Genomic DNA, 7081 nt, shown 5'->3' on the forward strand with positions numbered 1-7081 from the left:
AAATTGAGAAACAAACCAAAATGTTAGAATTCATTTAAAATGGAATAGAGGACAATAAAAAGGAAAATAAAAGCCAAGTGTGGGAAAAATTACCAAGTTATCTTAAACATATGTCACATATTTCTGTAACAAATAACTGAAAATACTTTTGCTTTGGACTAAACTAAACTGTTTTACCCGATGAAAGGAAAGAAGAGATGTATCTACACGATGAATCAATTCCATCATTAAAAGGAAGTAAAGTCTTCCGAAAAAGACACACGCTTCTTGATTTAGGTCAAGAAGTTGTCGTCCAGACCAGCTGTAGGTTGACAAAAAATCTAGAAAAGTCATCACTAAAATCAGCAGGAAATCCACGGACCTCAGCATCAAACAGGGTCGCTAGGTGGTCAGATTTATCCTAACCATGAGAAGAATTTATCTCGTAAAATGGGGAGGGCGCCGTGCAAATTAGCTTGATAAGACTAATAAATCAGATCCCCAGAAAGGATAATCTCCTTAAAAGATCAAAAATCAGCTTTTAAGCCTGATATTACTCAATCCTTGAGATTGACCTTAAAGATTGAGAATTACAAACTCATGGAATTCAATGATATCTAAACTCGAGCCTGAACGAGAAAATATTTTGATCAAATTATAAACCGATTTGTTTTCTGAAAACCCATTTTCAATGCGTTCATTACCATTGAACGTAAAATCCTAGGAATTCACCTGGAATTCATTAGGTCACCTGAACCAAATCGGGTGTCAACCGTAAGAACGGTGGTTGCATAGCATGGTCAAAGACAGGACCTTGTGCCAGACCGACAAATTAAAAGGGTGAGCTTTACTATTGCTCCTACCAAGGATAGTAATTGCGTCCGACACGTTATAGACCATAATTAAAAGCATGTCAGGGGACATTGCCTTAACAGTTGCTTGTTCAACGCTTTCCTTTACAACCGGACGGTAGTTTACCGAAAGGTAATATACGGGACAAGTAAACTGGACGTGTTGCTTTCCTAATACAAGGTTAGCAAGTGGGTGACACAAAACCATAAGTTTTGAGCTAAAATTTTCAAATATGAAACCCACCAAAATAATTTGCAAACACCGGTGAAGGGTTATTCCTGAAAACTTATCTAGGGTAAAAACTAGATTTAATTTTCAAAAGATCAAATGTTTTCATAAAGATCCAATTTCCTTAATGGATCTAAATTTTATAGTCATGTGGGACTGTAAACCATATCGTTACTACCATTGTTTATACCGCCGTATAGAAATCACTGATGTACAAAGTGTGAAGAATAAAGAAGTGATTCTAGTATTTCAAGACTATATTGCTTGGGGACAAGCAACTCTCAAGTGTGGGAATATTTTATAATGCTAAAAACGAACATATATTTCATAGCATTATTCCCCAAGAAAGACAAGCTTTTAGTTACAATTGTTCTATTTACAAGTGATATTTGTTTAAATATTAAAAGGCGAAGACAAAAGACAGATTCGACGAATTGAAGACGCAAACGACCAAAAAGCTCAAAAGTACAAAATACAATCAAAGAGGTTCCAATTATTGATGAGAAACGTCTCGAAATTACAAGAGTACAAGATTCAAAACGCAAAGTACAAGATATTAAATTGTACGCAAGGACGTTCGAAAATTCGGAACCGGGACCAGAGTCAACTCTCAACGCTCGACGCAACGGACTAAAAATTACAAGTTAACTATGTATATAAATATAATATAATATATAATTAATTATATAAATTATATATATATTATATTTATATAATAAACCGTCGGTAAACAAAGAGCCATAATGGAGTGAGCTGTAATTAAAAACTCCGCGACTCGCGGAGTTTGAAGAGCAAAAAGGGCGCGAGTCGCGGAGCTCACCTGGACTCAATTCCCTATAAAAGCAAACGCAGTTTGATCGCAAAAACCATATAATATATCCATCCATCTATCTATACGTAAATATATATATATATATATATATATATATATATATATATATATATATATATATATAATTTATATTTTAATTTTAATACATTTAATACTTATGTTGGATTTGTAATAGTTTTATAATTTTCTAAATTTTATTATTAGATTTTAATAATTTTTGAATGTGGGGTAATATACCAAACTTCAAAAATATGTATATATGTTTGCAGTTTATCTTATGTACACAACAGGGTAAAACAACGCATTTTTAAAGACTGTCATTAAGTTCAGCAAAAGCAACTAATTTTGACGACAAGATGCAAAATATATGTGAAATAACAACAAGACGGAATGAACAAATGATATGCACCATTTATCATTCAGCAAGCAAACACAAATATGTTTGGAAACTTTGGTAAAATTTAATCATTTCTACGCTAATCACCCTCAATAATTTAAATTGTTACTGATTTCTTGCAAATGAGGGCATTGCAAGATCTTAAGTGTGGGAAGGGGTTATATTCTTTCGGATTTTACAAAAGTGAATTTTAATAAAAGTAAACTAAAAATAAAAATCTTTTTTTTTTCTTAAAAAAAAAATTTAGCGTTACGCTTCCGACTTTTAAGTTAGATTGTTCCCCGGCAGCGGCGCCAAAAATACTTGATGTCAAAGCTAGATTAATCCGTTGGATCTTACTCTTACAAGAGTTCGATATTGAAATCCGAGATAAAAGAGGAGCAGAAAATCTAGCCGCTGATCATCTTTCTCGTCTTGAAAATCCCGAGTTAGAAGTTCTAAATGAATCGGCCATACAAGACAACTTTCCTGATGAATATCTATTGAAGATGGATTATAATGAAATTCCAAGGTTTGCAGACTATGCAAACTACTTAGTTTGTGGATTCATTGAAAAAGGATTATCGTACCAAAAACGAAAGAAATTCTTTAGTGATATAAAACACTATTTTTGGGAAGATCCACATCTGTTTAAAAGTTGTCCCGATGGAATAATACGCCGATGTGTATTTGGAGATGAAGCTAGTAAAATTTTAAACCATTGTCACACAGGACCAACAGGAGGGCATTATGGGCCTCAACTAACAGCAAGAAAAGTTTATGATGCTGGATTCTATTGGCCTGCAATTTACAAAGATGCACACCTTCTTTGCAAATCCTGTGATGCTTGTCAAAGGGCCGAAAAAATAAGTCAACGTGATGAAATGCCACAAAATGTTATCCAAGTATGTGAAGTATTTGACATTTGGGGTATTGATTTTATGGGTCCATTTCCAAAATCTCATAATAATCTATATATTCTCGTAGCCATTGATTATGTATCTAAATGGGCAGAAGCACAAGCTCTCCCAACTAACGATGCACGAGTTGTAGTCAACTTTTTAAAACGTCTTTTTGCAAGGTTTGGAACACCGAAAGCTTTAATAAGTGATCGGGGTACTCATTTCTGTAATAATCAACTTGAGAAAGTTCTTAAAAGATATGGAGTAACTCATAAAATCTCCACTGCATATCATCCACAAACAAGTGGACAAGTTGAAAATACCAACCGAGCTTTAAAACGTATTCTAGAAAAAACCGTAGGATTAAATCCGAAGGAATGGTCCATTAAATTGGAGGATGCACTCTGGGCTTTTAGAACAGCCTACAAAACTCCAATTGGAACCACACCTTTTAAACTCGTCTACGAAAAAGCATGTCATCTTCCAGTAGAAATTGAACACAAAGCATTTTGGGCTTTGAAGACATGTAATCTTGATATACATGAAGCTAGACGTCTACGATTAAGTCAACTAAACGAATTAGAAGAATTAAGACATGAAGCATACGAAAATTCATTAATCTATAAAGAAAGAACGAAGAAATGGCATGATAAAAGAATCAGAAGTTTAAAAGAATTTAAAGAAGGAGACAGAGTTCTTCTTTTCAATTCACTATTCAAGCTATTTCCTGGAAAATTGAAATCACGATGGTCTGGACCATTCATAGTCAAAAGAGTTTTCCCATACGGAACGATAGAATTAATAAATTCAAATGGAATTGAATTTAAAGTTAATGGTCACAGAGTTAAACATTACATACATGGTCCGATGGAAGTTGACAATGAAGTTAATCATAATTTCACCACCAAAGAAAACCTTCAAAATGAAAACATAAATATGTTATCAACAACATATGAAAAATCAAAATTAGAATATAAGGAGGATTCAAATTTGAGTGATGAAGAAGAATTCTTATACAAACCTCCCATTCCAAGAAACGAAGAAAAATGTGAACAAGAAATTCAAATAGAAGTGAAAGAACCAAGGAAAGAACACCCGAAAAAGGTTTACAAACCAACTCGACTTACTAAAGCAGGAGACCCGGGTGAATTTATCATTTCTTGCTTACTTAATGATGGTGCTGTATATAATGGACTCGCAGATTTAGGAGCAAGTGCAAATATTATGCCTCTTTCCTTATACAAAAGATTAGGCATGGGTAAATTAAAACCAATCAAAATAGGTGTTCAATCATTTGACCAAACCATTAAACACCCGGTTGGAATAGCAAATAATTTACTTGTTAACGTGGGAAGTTTGACCTTTGTTGCAAACTTCATAGTGATTAATATGGAGGAAAACCTTGATATTCCTCTAATTCTAGGTTGCCCATTTTTAGCAACCACCGAGGCATTCATTGATGTAAGAGAAGGTAGAATGACACTTAGGGATGGTGATACATCGATCACCTTTGTGAACCGAAAGTTTAGATCTCCACAAACCAAAACTATTAGACCAATAAAAACGCATAAGTGTGGGGAAGATGAAGAAACACTTAATGATGATCCAATCACAAAGAATGTCGTTGATGATACGAAATTAGATGAACCCATTTTTAACAGTTCAACGAAGAAACTTTATAAACGGATTCACGATGCTAAGATTAAAGGAAACTTTAAGTTATATAACCGATTAATATCCAATTTATCGTCAAAAGAAAAGGCGATGTTAGTTGAATTTGTGAAAGTTACGGAGGAAATCAACAAATGGATTGAAGTAAAAGTCAAAGATATACAAGTTGTTGATGATTCAATTGAAAATAATGTTAATCACAATTTCAACTAAGTATAGGAGGTATATGTATTTCTATTAGAGTTAGATTTTCTGTTTTCGTTTAGTTCTCGAAAATGGAACTCGAATGGTCTTTCCCTAGTAGACCCTAAAGAACTAGTCTTCTCCCCTCATTCTGAATTTTTATTTTTTTTAGGTTTTTACGAAATGAAGACTGCCTGTGAACTAAACCATGGTCTAATGCTACACGCTTTGATCACTCAACGTAATAATGACACACTTCCGAGTGAAATAGTATCAGTAATCAGAGAAAGATTGGACGGAGTAAGAAAAGAATCCAGATGCGAAGATAATAAGTTACAATTTGGTAAAGGAAAATCAAAATCTGCAGCGAAAATAAGAGCACGACACCTAGAAAAATGTCACAAATGCGGAAAATGGTCACATGGAGGTAAATGTTCAAATAATCAAACCTATTCGAATACCGAATTTGTTACTTTATGCAGAGACGGACCGTTCATATGTTTAGAAGAAAAAACACTGAATGCTCGAGGTTACGCCTATGTAGCCATGGAAAACCAATTAAACCGACTATCTTATGAATGGGATAGATCATATAACTAAGAATACTATCTCACAGGTAAGTCTGTACAGTTTTTTATTTTTATTTTTATTTTTAACCTTTTGATAATAAACGCTAATTTGTTCGCTAAAAAGTATTAAATTGGTATTAAATAAAATTAGGTTTGGCGACCGAAATTATTGATATCATACAAAAATTTATTACATCACTGCAAAATTTAACGTTTATTCTTAAGGTATAAATATCTTTAATCAATCAACCCAAAATATTTCAAAAATTCGTCATGAGTTAAATTAGGTCTTGGAACCGAAATTACTTTACCGAAAAGAGGGGCGCATATTTTTGATAATATTTGATTGATTAAAGTGGGATAAAAGCCAAAAAGATTTTTAATTTTATTTTTACCATGTTTTTTAAAAATTAATATATAAATCTTAAATTAATATTGTAAACTTTGTAAAAACAATATATTTAAAATTGTAAATATTTGAAAAATTAATATAAGTTTGGTGTGAATTTATAATATGAATTTTTAAATTAAGTTTGGTGTGAATTTTTAATTTTTAAAATATAAATTTGATTTTTATGCATTTTAAATTGTAAGTTTGGTGTGAATTTTTAATATTAATTTTGAATTTTATATTTAAGTTGTGTGAATTTAAAAAAAAAATTTACTTTATTTCGCTAAGTTAAAAATATGATTTTTAAAATTCGTCGTAAGTTGAAGACTAGGTCTTTAAACCGAAATTGCTTTACCCGAGGGAGGGACGAGAACTTTTATTATCATTATTTTTAATCTTATTGAATTAAAATATGCCAAAAACATTAAAAAACCAAAAATTACGAGGAATACCAACAGCAAGGTAATGTAGGAGGGGGAAATGAAATGGCAGAAATGCAAAGGTTTATAGCTTCACAAGAGTATGAAAATGCTAGACATAGATGTCATAACCCGTCCTTAACCATAAGAACGCGTTAGATAACGTATGATTTCATTGCGAGGTATTGACCTCTATATGAGACATTTTTAAAAGAAAAACTGCATATATTATACATTACAAACCACAACCATTATTTTTGTTACAAGCTTAAGACAATAAAAAGAAGATTAACGTTTAGCGATAATCTTCGACTTACAAACTTTACAAATGATGACAACAACACGGTTTCTAGCATATTTTACAATACAACATCTCGGATATGCAGTTTTATTTTTGACACAAACATGCGTACGCAAGATCCTGGTTAGATCCAACATGATGCAGCGGAAGCTTTAGAAATCACCTGAGAATAGACATGTTTTAAAAGGTCAACATAAAGTTGGTGAGATATAGGTTTAATGCCGGCAGCAATATATATATAGACCACAAGATTTCGTATATAAACAGTTTAATAAAAGTATTCTAAGTGGTTGAGCACTTGGTAACCATACTTAACATTTTCACGTCGCATATTCCCTTTAATATGAAATCTTACTACACCGTACCAAGTGTAGTCAC

Source organism: Rutidosis leptorrhynchoides, chromosome 9, assembly GCF_046630445.1.
Source record: "Rutidosis leptorrhynchoides isolate AG116_Rl617_1_P2 chromosome 9, CSIRO_AGI_Rlap_v1, whole genome shotgun sequence".
NCBI classification, from domain to species: Eukaryota; Viridiplantae; Streptophyta; class Magnoliopsida; order Asterales; family Asteraceae; genus Rutidosis; species Rutidosis leptorrhynchoides.